The sequence below is a fragment of the Eublepharis macularius genome, chromosome 9, assembly GCF_028583425.1.
Source record: "Eublepharis macularius isolate TG4126 chromosome 9, MPM_Emac_v1.0, whole genome shotgun sequence".
Lineage (NCBI taxonomy): Eukaryota > Metazoa > Chordata > Lepidosauria > Squamata > Eublepharidae > Eublepharis > Eublepharis macularius.
In genome coordinates, this window is record NC_072798.1 from 42,737,439 (window position 1) to 42,749,975 (window position 12,537).

Consider the following 12,537-nt stretch of genomic DNA (forward strand, 5'->3'; position numbering starts at 1 on the left):
GAGAGAAAATGAAAACAAATTCAGATACCATAATAAAGCAATGCTGAACACATTATTTCTTCCCACAATACATACTAAGAGACTGGCCACATGTGCTCTAAACTTGTGTGTAATTGGGGGAGACCCCAATTCTCCCTGAGTTTAATGTGTGACTACACTCGCCTTTAGAATGGTTGGGGGTGGGGAGGGTATGTGTGTGCATCAAGGCAGAAGTGGCTTTGTCTGTCCCTTCTTTGCATCCAACACGTTTTCACTGATAGAAAAGAGCCATGGAGGGTGGGCTCTTTCTCCTAATTCCTGTTGCATGCATCTCCTGGGCAAACACAAGGAAAAGAAAGAAAGAGAAAAATTCTAAGTCAATAGAAGCAATTCTAAGCATCCTAAATCTAGTGAAGACAATGAACTTAAAAAGATGTAACTCTGTTTAGCATTGCACTGATAAAATCACATCCTTATCTTTAAATACTTGTATAGCCTTGTTTAAAATCTGTAGGTTTTTAACTAAAGATAAGTACTTTCTCAAAGGGGATGAATGATCCTAAGTGTACTTTCTGTGAAGTCAGAGTCTTTAAAACCAATGAGATGTGATTTTGAGTGAATATGTTCAGGACTGAAGAGGTGCCAGGCAGCACAATCCCCTTCTCAAAACATTGGAGTGTTTGGGGTATTGCAAGGCAGAGAGATCCCTCACCTGTAAACTTTTAAGGACCACAGCAGTCTCCATGTTATGTTTTCCATAGAATTCTCTGCTTCGGCTGGATGCCTCAACCTGCTGAAATTTGGCAGTCTAAAGAGAAGGGACTGCTACAGTTGTTAGCAGGGAGAAGAGAACTGATTTATCCAAGTCTGCATGTAAAGTCTGCAACAGGGCAAGGTGTTGCAACACTAGATTTATCATGGAGTATTCAGATGGTCTTTTTAAATTTTAATTTTTCTGCACTCTTCAATAGAAACTACTTTACTAGAAGATATTTATTTATTTATTTATTTATGTATTTATTTATTTATTTATTATATTTTTAGCCCACCCTCCCCGCAAACGAGCTGAGGGCGAAGTACAACTGATTAAAATACAGCATAAAAACAATAATCACATCATAAAAACAGCAATCCATAAAACCACTCCAAGACGGGCAGTCCTGCACTCCTGCCCGTCAGCATACAAACAGGGGAGGTAGTAGCAGACAGATAGAATACTGTACCCCTTTTCGGGGCAGCCAGCAGTGGACTCTTCATAACCCCTCATAGAGGGAGACTGGTGGAAGGCCCGGCACTGATGGACTAAAATTAACCTCTACCATATGCCTGGCGGAACATCTCTGTCTTACAGGCCCGCCTAAATGACACAAGATCCTGGCGGACCCGAGTGTCCTCAGACAGAGAGTTCCACCAGGTTGGGGCCAGGACCGAAAAGGCCCTGGCCCTGGTAGAGACCAGCTGAGCCTCCCTAGAGCCAGGGACTACCAGTAGATGGTCCGGTTGAATGAAGCGCTCTCTGGGGCATATACGGAAAGAGACGGTCTGATTAGTTCTAAAGCTGTGAATGTTTAAAGATATCAGTGTGTGATATATTTCTGCCTTTTCTGGATCCCCTCCCCTTTTAAATCTCAGCTTCAAGTGAAACAGCTTAAAACACTGGTTTGACTGTGATGTGCTTTAACTTTGACTCATTCCTCATAGGATCCTCTCTCTTCCCCTATGCTGCAGGGATTAATGGTGGTTAAAACTTGTAATGGGACTCTTCAGGATTAGTGGGAGTACAAATGTGTTTTTTCCAGCACCTTAAGCATATAAGGCCTAGAGACATTCACAGAACAGACATGCTGACTTTTTGGCTTGATTCACTCCTTCTAGAAGGGGGGGTGTTGGTGATGGAAATCTTCCAGTGGAAGAATTGTTAAGGTGTGATTGAAAGAGTTAGACTATCAAGATACTGCTATCAGTAATTCTATTTTGCCTCTTTCCTTACTTTAATGTCACAGGATGGCTCTCATCTATTATTTTTTCTGGTCCTGTTTTCTTTTAAACCTCATAAGAATAGCATTCCTAGATCAGGGCTGAATCCACACACCCGCGGAGCATCCCAGCATTGTGCTAAATGTTTGCTAAACACCCAGAAGTGTGACGTCTTTCTAGTGCGATTTCTGAATTGCGCTAGAAAAACGCTACACTTCCGGGTGTTTAGCAAACATTTAGTGCAATGCCGGGAGGTGTGTGGATTCAGCCCAGGTGAAGGTTCATCTAGCCAAGCTTTTCATTTGCAAAAGTAGCTTGCCAGAGTCTTATGGAAACCAACAAGCCAGTCATGAAGGCAACAGCCCTTCCCCTGCTCTTTGCCCCCTTTCCCCCAATAACAACTATTCAATAGACTACTGCCTCTGAACCTGGAGGTTTCATTTCTCCGTTATGACTAGTAGTCATTAGTCGATTATTCCCATTAAAGCCATCTAAACCAGTGACCAACTGCACATCTTGTGTCGGCAAATTTCATAGTTTTGTTTATTTATTATTTTTTGAGGTATTAAGTTTCAACATCCTATCTAGTAGCCTAGTCTTTTTGAGTGAATACCACTGCTCTAAGACTTTCATTCTCTGCCACAGCAGGTGAGATGTCAGGTTGATTCCTTTACCAAGTCTTTGGAAGTCTATGCCCTCCTCTGCCTCTTTCAGCATCTCCAAACCATCCACTCTGCCTCAAGGGACTAATCCTTTTCCTGAAGAGCCTGGAGTCATTGTCCTCAGCAGACACACAGTTTCTGATCCCAAGAAACATGAATGATTTGCTCATTCTCGTTTCACACTTCTGAGGACATAGTCAAAGAGTGAATTTGAATATATTTCTACATCTTTTCTTGTGCGCAAGACATGAATAGAGCTGGGTCTAATTTACAGATGATTGCAATGAGAATTCTGACCAATTCTATTGACTGACTGATATTTATTTATTTTAGAAATTTATTAGTTGCCTTTCCACCTAGAGGAGCTCAAGGTGGCTTACAATATAAAACAAAAACAAACATAAAATTACATTAAAACACAGTTAAAAACTACCAATATATTAAAAAGTGACTAAACATGAATACATCCTAAATGAAAGTCTTCTGTTGCCTCCTGAAGATAGAAAGTGAAGGGGCCAGGCACATCTCCCTGGAATGATTGTTCCATAATCATGGGGCTGCCACTGAAAAGACCATCTCTTGTGTAATGAACCACCAACTCAGCTCCTGGGCAGTGATATATGGGAGAAGACGGTCCTTCATATACCCTAGACCCCAGCCATGTAGAGCTTTTAATCATCATCATCATCATCATCATTGTGCTTATATACCACCCTTCTAGATAAATTAGTGCCTCACCAAGAGCGCTGAATAAGTTTGTGTTACTCTTATCCCCATAATACAGCTGGGGAACTGGGGCTGAAAGGAGTGGCTTACCTAAGGCCATCAACTGAGCTCATGGCAGTAGTGAGATTCAAACCAGTAGAGTGCTGATTCAGAGCCGAACCACTTAACCACTGTACTACATAGAACCAACACCTTGAATTAGGCTTGGGAGGTTCCTCCCTCCCTGTCAAGCCATTTTCCCCTGTTAAAATAGCATGGGAGGGAGGTTTCCCCCCTGCTTTTTCTACTCCATGTGGAGTATTCTCTGCAGGCGGAGCAATAAAAACAGGGAAAAAAACTCCCGCATGCTATTTCAACACAGGGGGGAAAGCTTGAGAGGGGAGGGAGGAGCCCCTCCTCCCCCCGCAAAGGCACTTTGTGGCCATTCGGGCTCTCCTTTATTTTTTAACTGCCATTTCCCAAAGCTGCTGTACAGTTGCAGAGAACATGAGTTTGGTCTGGAGAACCCAGACCCAGCTCTTTAAAAACATGCACATGTACCTGGACCCTTAGAGTACACAGCTAGGGAATTCATTCTTATTCACAGGGTGCCCCTTTATTCTCATAACACAGTCTAAATCAGGGGTCCCTAACCTTTGTGTGCTCGCAGGCAACTTTGGAATTCTGCCTTCAGCTACACAGTGAAAATCTTTGTGATGTGGTGGCAGCTGCTGCCAAAGCGGCGTTTTCAAAAATCTTCACAGCCAGTCAGAAATCCTGCCATGCAAAAGCCCCATCTGTCCACACCCACTTTCTGAAAACACTTGGTGGGCACCAGGAAAGGTGCTGGCAGGCACCCTGGTGACCATGAATACCATGTTGGAGACCCCTGATCAAAATACTTCCATGGCTTTGAGGTTTATTCTTTAGTTTCTGTGGAAGATTCAACACAGTGTGCTGTTTCAGACAGGACTACATGTCTAAAAAACTAGTTGTTCTGATTTAGTAGCCAACTCTTAAATTCTTATGCAGTACCGTTCGGGTGTTTGAATGCACCATTCAGGTGTTGTAGCCTAGCAACACCATTAGTGTTGAGTCTCTATAGTAACTTGGATGTAACAATGTTCTGATAAGAGATCTAAATGACTAGAGAACAAGCTACGTAGCCTTAAATTACCAAGCATTCTAGTGAATATGGAGATTACATATATTTGGTTTGTGATTAGAGGCTCAGGGAAATTATTGCATGGTCTTTTGTGAGCATTTTGCTGTCAATAGCTATGTGAGATGGAAAGATGGATGATCCCATCTGCCAACTGGATCCTTCCTTTGATTCCTGAAGAACAACTATTTCTAAACATACTATTTTTGAACTCCCTTTTATGTTAGTTTAGACTCAGAATTGCTTGCTACTTATTTCTGCGCTTGTGTGCAACTCACCACTTCTTTCCCTTTTTGATTCCTGTTCTGTGATGACAATATGAGAGACAAACAATGACAGCAAGATGTTGTAAAATATCTAGGTGCCAAGGACATCACCATTCAGAACTAAGTCCCATGATGATTCAAAACCAGTTTGATTATATTGTACTATGTGGAGGGATTACAGTTCGCTTCTAAAATCATCATGGGTGTGAACCCTCTTGGGTTAGATAAAGGGTTGTTGAAGGGCCAAGCTTGACGTGCAGGTTTCTAAAGAGTTAGGTCTGGCTTCCCCAGACCCAGCTCGAGTTCCCTGCAGCTACACAGCAGCTTTGAGGAATAAAGGAGATCCCTCCAGAATGTCTCCCTTTCCCCTCAAGATGTTTCCCTGTGCCAAAGTAGCAGGGGAGAAAGGTTTTTTCCCTGTTTTTTTCTGCTCCACATGGAGCAGTAAAAATAGGTGGGAACTCCCCTTGAGGTATTGTGACACTGGGAAATGGCTTGAGGGAAGAGGGAGGGGCCCCACCTTCCCCCACGGAAGCATTTTGAGGTCTTTTGGCCTCTTTTTATTTTTTAACAGTCATTTACTTTGTAACTGCTGTCTGGCTGTGGAAACCCAATTCTTTAAAAACCTGCACATCTAGAGAGACCCCAAGTGAAATCTGTTCCAGGGGAGCTGCAGTGCCATTTGCCCAATTGAGGAAATGTATATGTAGCCATCAGTACCTGTTAGGGCCAAACAAGATGAGATGGTCTACCATTTTGTGCTACCTTTTTGTAGCAGTGAGTTTCAACTGGGAAACTATTTAACAGCACCATGAGGGCCCAAATCTGATCAAGACCATTACAACATGGGGGTAGGAGGAGCTCCTGCCTCTTCCCACACCATTTCCCCAACTCAATATAGTGCTGGTGGGGCATACAGGCAAATAACACTCCCCAAGACTATTTTGGGTCAGAAAAATTGCAGCGGGGGAGGGGGAAGGCAGGAACCTCTTCTCCTGCATGGTGGTCAGGCCCCTTCAGCACTGCTAAAAGGAGTTCCCCAGTGGGAACTTACTGCTACAAAATCGTGTTGTGTACCTGGGAACATTGTCTCATCTAGTTCAGCCCTAAGTTGCTTCAGTAGTGCAAAAGCAATTCCTTAGGGATGTTTCAGGTCAGCAAATTGGCATGGAGGGAGGCTTAAGTCCTTGTTCCCACACACCATGGTGAAAATTAAGTTCTGAGCAAAGAACTCCTAGGTGACATTGGGCAGAAAGTCATGTGAGTCACATGGGGGACAGAAGGACTTCATAAGGTGTGAATAGTGGTTCAGTGATGCTGGCAGTTGGCATAGCATCAGCATGTTTTGTTTTATTTATCTACAGTACTCTTTCAGTGCTAAAGCACTGATGTAGGAATGGGAGAATTTCCAGAGCAGATGAGCCTTTTTTGATGCAGACACTTTACTGATCCCTTGCATGTCCCTAGCAGTTCACTTTCTAGAAGGGGCACAGCCCAAATTTAGCACTAGTTATTCAGACTGTGATCGGCTTTGCATTATGAAAGCAGGGGAAAAGATGCTTGCTTCTCCAGCAGGCTAAGGAAGGTCTCTCTGTGCATTGGTCCTCTTTGTCAGTGAGGATAATTGTATTTCCCAAAACTTTGAAGATCATGTGAAGAGTACAAATATACGAAGATGGAGGACAGAAATATGAGAAAGATGCCAAGAGGGATTAAGAATAGAAACTATCTATGGATCAATTTTTTGTACATGACTGAACTGCACAACCTACAGACAACACAGACACAGACAACAGTTTTCAAAGTGTTGAAAGTGAGATGATATTACATACTCAGGTGGTCCACCATTATTCCAGTAAATCGGTTTTGTATGTTTTCCCACAATCTGCAAGTCCTGCTTCACCAGAGACAATGGACTTAGTTTCCTTAAAATGCCAATAAGCACACAGACAGCTGTGTATCCTGTGTACACTGTTAACCATGCTTTGTTGTGTAGTGAAATAAAATGAGGGTGAAGACTTGAAGCTTGTCAGATTGCAGAATTGCTGGGGGTCAGGCAGGGTCAGGGGAAAAAGTAGAACTAGCACAGACAATCACAAAATCAAATTTTATACAATTATTTTTTAAATCAGTGGTTTCTTGCAATCTGGAGGTGATACCTTGTAAAACAGGACTAATATAAAACTGATATGAGAAGAATGAAGGCTGAACTTTGAAGTGTTTGTATTCAAATGCCGGAAGAAACTTCCAAGTAATATTGGTGGTACATTATCAGCAGCATTATCTGGAGCATTTAACTGGAGTGTACAGTCCAGTAGAAATTGGCTAGCAGAGATATTAGATGAAGACATGGTGGATCTTTTCCACCTCCAATTTCTATCATCAGCTAGACCCTGGAGGAAAGCCATACAGAGGCTTCTGGTTCACTGAGCAATGTGGCTGGATATCTTTGGACATTCAGCTCATCTGAGGGGGTATGAATTATGGATGACAACATTTGGAAGATGAATTCTTTCTCACTCATATACTTTTGCATAGGCACAGCTGGCTCTAGGTTTGTTTGGGCTTTTGGGCAGCAGCTTGCCCTCCCTTTCCCCAGCCTATTTAGTACCATCCATAGCTTAAGGTGGCTTGCAACAAATTCCACTTAAGATCAGGCACATAAATTAAAGTAAAACAGCAATTATGGTGAAACGAAGACACCCTTTTCCTATGTTGTTGGCAGCAGTGCCTTTCTCAGCTGTGTAACATGTAGATCTTCAAGAAGGACAGCTTTTTCCCTCACAGAGATGTAGGTTGTGTGATGTTCCCTTTTGCTTGCAAGTTAGGAATTGGGTACTCAGAATCCTTCTGTTTGGTCCCCACAGCAGAGACAGGTGTGTTCAAAATAACGTCAGTTGATCAGCTAGGAGATTCAGGGATGGGAGCAACTGGTTTCAGGACAAGGGAACTGCACCTGCCCGACAAGACTAAACCAATACCCACAAATATCAAATGGGGGGAGGGGGACAAACTGTTCCATTGTAACGCAAACAATAAATACACAATAATTTGGGGGAATGGGAAATTTCTGTCGTTAAATCTTTCTCTGTCCTACATCTGTTAAATGCACAGCAGCCATGTCTGGGATGGACAAAAGTATGAAGATGATGAAAAATAAAAATAAAACAAAAAACAACCCTGGTCAAACCTAAGTCTAAAAGAAATGGCAATGAAAAAAAAAGAAAGTGAGCTTCATATCTTCTCCCTAAGGCCGCAGTCTTAAGCCTCTTTACTTAGGAATAAACTCAATTGAAATAATTGGATTTGCTTCCCAATGCGTAGGACTGAAAGGTAAACGTGCTACGATTAGGCAGGCAGGAGGCATCTATCATGTCTGTTGTTTACTTCTCATTGTAAGAAAGCTGCACTTCAAACTGAAAACGTTACAAGAACCTTGCCACTGTTTATTAGAGGTTTTCAGAGAGCAGGCTAGGTGTCCAGCAGAAGACGCAAGTGGCTCTTCTACTACGTGAATAAAAAAAGCTAGATTATCAGTGCAATCCTAAACAGAGTTACTCCAGTCTAAGCCCATTCATTTCAGAGCTTCAGAGTTACTCCAGTCTAAACCCATTCATTTCAGTGGGCTTAGACTGGAGTAACTCTGCTTAGAATTGCACTGTAAATATCCAACCAGACCTGACTTTATGATTGTCTGCCTCATCCACACACACACACCGTCATTTTCTTCTCCTCAAAGACAATGTTGCCCCTCATAGCCTTCGACTACGTGCAAGCTGGAATATGGTCATTAAGCTAGGAAAAGGGCATCCAGCAGTCATTTTAGCGGTTTTAATTAAAGGTGGCCCCAGCAGATGCTTAGAGATGCTGACCACTGAGGAGCCTCTCTGCCTTCCTTCCCTCTTTCTTACTAAACACATGTTCATACCCTGTAGTACCATGCTATACAAACACTAGGAAATAAACAGAAGGAAGGCACACCTTTTAGACATGCTGCCAGGTGAACCAAATAATGTTGTACTTGCCCCTACAATGATTTTTGATTAATGAGTATTAAACAGGACTTTGTGAATAATGAGCCCTGAAGTTTTAAAGCCTTTTAGCAAACTATTGGTTTTTTTCACAGAGCTGGGAAATAAATAAATAATCTAATGACTAGGGCAACTGGAAGAAGATATCTAAAATGCAAACCATATCACTATTACGTTTTGTTAATACCTATGAAATGTTAATGACATTTAAAAGACAGGCTCTTCAAAGCAACTCAGCACTAACAGCTGTCAAACAATGTCAAAATTCAAAACTCCTTGCTAAGTTTCAAGTAATTCTCCCTACTGATTGCAATGCAGACTTGTAAAAAGTAACTCTTTGTTTTTTAAAAAGGTGTCACCTCTTTACAACTGGCGTGCCCTTTAACTGTTTAATCCCCTTTCTTTTCTGCATATGGAAGAGTAGCTATACTATACGGTGGTACACTTTGTCTCTGTAGAGATGCTGGCTTAAGACTTTGGTAGCTGTAGTGTATTTATTCTATGCATTGCAAGCCTAAGGGCACATCACAATAACGTATTCAGGAAAATAAATTGGATTTTTGGATGGTGCCAACTTAATTTATTTGAGTCATATATTAACTTTTGGGCTTCCTTTACAAGTATGTTTTTATATCTTGATGTGGCTTCAGAACTCTTAAGAGGTCATCTCCCATATTCTGCTTACCAGTAAGAGACCTTTGCTGCTCCCCACACTGTCACCTCTTGACATAACCCCGCACTAATTGTCTTTTAGTTGAAGGCACCTGGTCAGAGTTGAGCAGGTCCTGGGGATCTCAACATGGATTCATCTTTTTTGTCACTTCCAATGCGTGGCCAAAGGCAGGGATTGCAGACTAGCTGGTCACACTATCAAAGAAGCCTCTTGAACAGCCATAGCTCAAAGAAGCCACATGAAAAGAATCAGCCACTCAAAAATCTCCCATTGGTGCTGTTTCTGGCTACAGGCTTGCCTCTGCCTCCAGCAGCAAGCTTTTGTGACTTAGGCATGTGCTGGCTCCAACTACACCATGTGCAAGCATCACTTGGGAAGTGGGTGTTTAACGGCTTTCCTATTTTACTAACTGACCCCATTCCACAGTACTAAAGAGACAAATGTGTTCCACAAGCTCTTTAAAGTGCACTGCTCTTGTAGGTATTACAGGCTGAAAATGAGTCCTTCCAAATCCCTAGTCATCCCTAGTCAAGCTTCTTCTTCAGAAAAACAAATTTTCTGTTATAAAGAATTATTTCTCTAAAAGTAAAGAATTTTATTTATTTATTTGGCCTCTTCCTTCACTCTTCAGGGCCCCATGGGTATTTGAGTGGAAGCTGGGCATTGATTCCCTCTAGTATTACAAACATAAAGCCCGTAGACCAGAGATGAATATATATCTGTGTTCCTCTAAAGCTTACAACCAAAGACCTCTGGGTTTGGGCATCATACAGATCCTTGCATTTAATTTTCACTATGTCTCTACACAGGCCGACATGATGAATGGGGGGGGGGGGGGGTTGCTACATCCTGCAAAGGTAATGTTGCAGCTGAACAATAACTCTTATTGATGTTTTTAAATGATACTTTTCCAAGATCTAGATTCTGCTATACTAAAGTGAAGAACAATATCCTTAATCCAGGAACATGAGTTGACTGAAAATGTTCCTCGCTATTATCCATGTACAAACATGCTTGTAACTGATAGCCCTGAGATTATACTTTTACTTATAAGTCATGATCATATTCTGCACCACTCAATATGGCAATGACATGTGGTTTGCAACTATGCAGAGTTGAGTACCACCAAAGTCCTTTTAATTTCAAAATGCTTTACGGGGCCATTGCTGTACACATTGGTTCCAGTCACAGTTTGCTTTCATTATATGTTTTTAGTTTCACCTTTTGGAAGAAAATTTTGGTTCTGTCTTTAGCAGTGCAATCTTATGCATTTCAGTCTAAGCCCATTGACTTCTTGTGCTCCAGTCCTGAATTTCTCATGTTAGGTAGGATTCCACTAGATGCTGGCCTATATTTCAGCAAACAGATTTTATTCCCCCACCCATTTATGAGCAGTACAGGTATTTCTTAATGCACATTTCTGTACTTCTGCCAGCCAAAGGGATTGGCATTTTCACAGAAAAGTAAAACATTCTTTCTGGTAAAGTTCAGTGTGCTCACAGCTTTTCCAGAGTTCTGATTTGTATCTAAAAACACAAGTATCTCAGTCTACAGAGCGAATCTACATATATACTGCAGTAGAAGATGATGATGTATACTCTTCACAGATCTGCTACATTCATGTTTGAGAAATTAATAGTGTGTGTGTGTGTGCATAGCTGGCCATTTTGGTGTAGTAGTTAAGAGCGCTGGACTCTAATCTGGAGAACTGAGTTTGATTCCCCACTCCTCCACTTGAAGCCAGTTGGGTGACCTTGGGTCAGTCACAGCTTCTAGGAGCTCTCTCAGCCCCACCCACCTCACAGGGTGTTTTGTTGTGGGGATAATAACATACTTTGTAATCCGCTCTGAGTGGGTGTTAAGTCATCCTGAAGGGCGGTATATAAATCAAATATCATCATCATCATCATCATCATCATCATCATCATCATTATATAATTAGCACTGATCAAAGTATCTGCTCAGATCTGACTGTTAAGCAAATTACACTGCCTACCTGCATTGCGCCCCTTAAGGCAAAAGGTTCTACGTAGCTTTACAGATAGCCTTTGTGGAGTACTAGGGTGAGAATTCTTCATTTACTAGAAAGGCTTTGGTATAATTTCCTCCTCTTACCACTGATTTTTAGGCCCCTGGCTAGCTTCTCAGTTCAGCCCCCCCCCCCCCCCGGGTATGGATTTTAAGGAGTCTTTGTAATTGTTTCATAAAATCCCAGAGAGCGTTGGTTGTGACTGGAGTAAACCAAGTAGCTTATAAAATCTTAACAGCAATTCAATCTAAAAAAATTATGTAGAGTGTATTTTTATCTGGGCACTGGGGGTGGGGTAGGGCTACACTAGGGCTGCACTATGGCTTCCATTCCATTTTCTGCTCTCTCCTATATGTCTCAGGAATCAGAATTGCCAGAGAAAAATACAAAAATAAAAGCTCTGATACCTGTTCTATGGCCATCAGTTGGGGCCTTGATGTTGGTAAATGTGGGACTGTTTGATATCTTCTGAAATAACGAACAGTTTCAAACCGAAGGACATGCCAGCAGTCCTAATTGTATGGGACTGTATTAAATGTCTAAAGAGCAGAGAGATTAGTGTGTAATTGCTCAGTGTACCAAATTAATATTTGAGTTAGAATTCTCTAGAACCAACCAGATGGCCCGCCCAAGCAACTACCAGGGCCAGGGAGGCAAGATAGGAGGTGGAGCAGAGGTGCCCCAAAGACGCCAGCAGCCTTGCCAGAGCTGACAACATGGCTGCAGCCCCGAGGGCAAGGGTGGGGCAGAACTCTGATGCTGTGGCATGGAGGGCAGGCCATCTGGGGTGGCAAGGCCTGGCCAGCCTTGCCCTCCAGAGTGGCCTTAAATGGTTGGGGGAGGGGTTGTGGGCGAGGGATGCCCAGGGGATCCCCAGACAGGGGGTGGAGGCTGTCATTCACCCCAAGGAAAACAAGGTGGCTAGTGGCAGGTAAGAGCCTGGGGAGGGATGGTTACCTAGGGGGGCCTAAAAAGACGGGCCAGGACAAGGAGCCAGTGAGGAGAAGTTGGGAGCAAGCATAGGTGGTGGAAGGACGAGCAAGCATGGCAAGG

At 42.6% G+C, this 12,537-nt stretch overlaps 1 protein-coding gene across 1 annotated transcript in view; it reads left to right on the plus strand.

The window, feature by feature from the left end:
• The window catches only part of GRIN2B (glutamate ionotropic receptor NMDA type subunit 2B), a 304,269-nt gene that overhangs the window by 272,071 nt on the left and 19,661 nt on the right, over positions 1-12,537 (plus strand). The gene's annotated exons all lie outside the window — the stretch shown is intronic.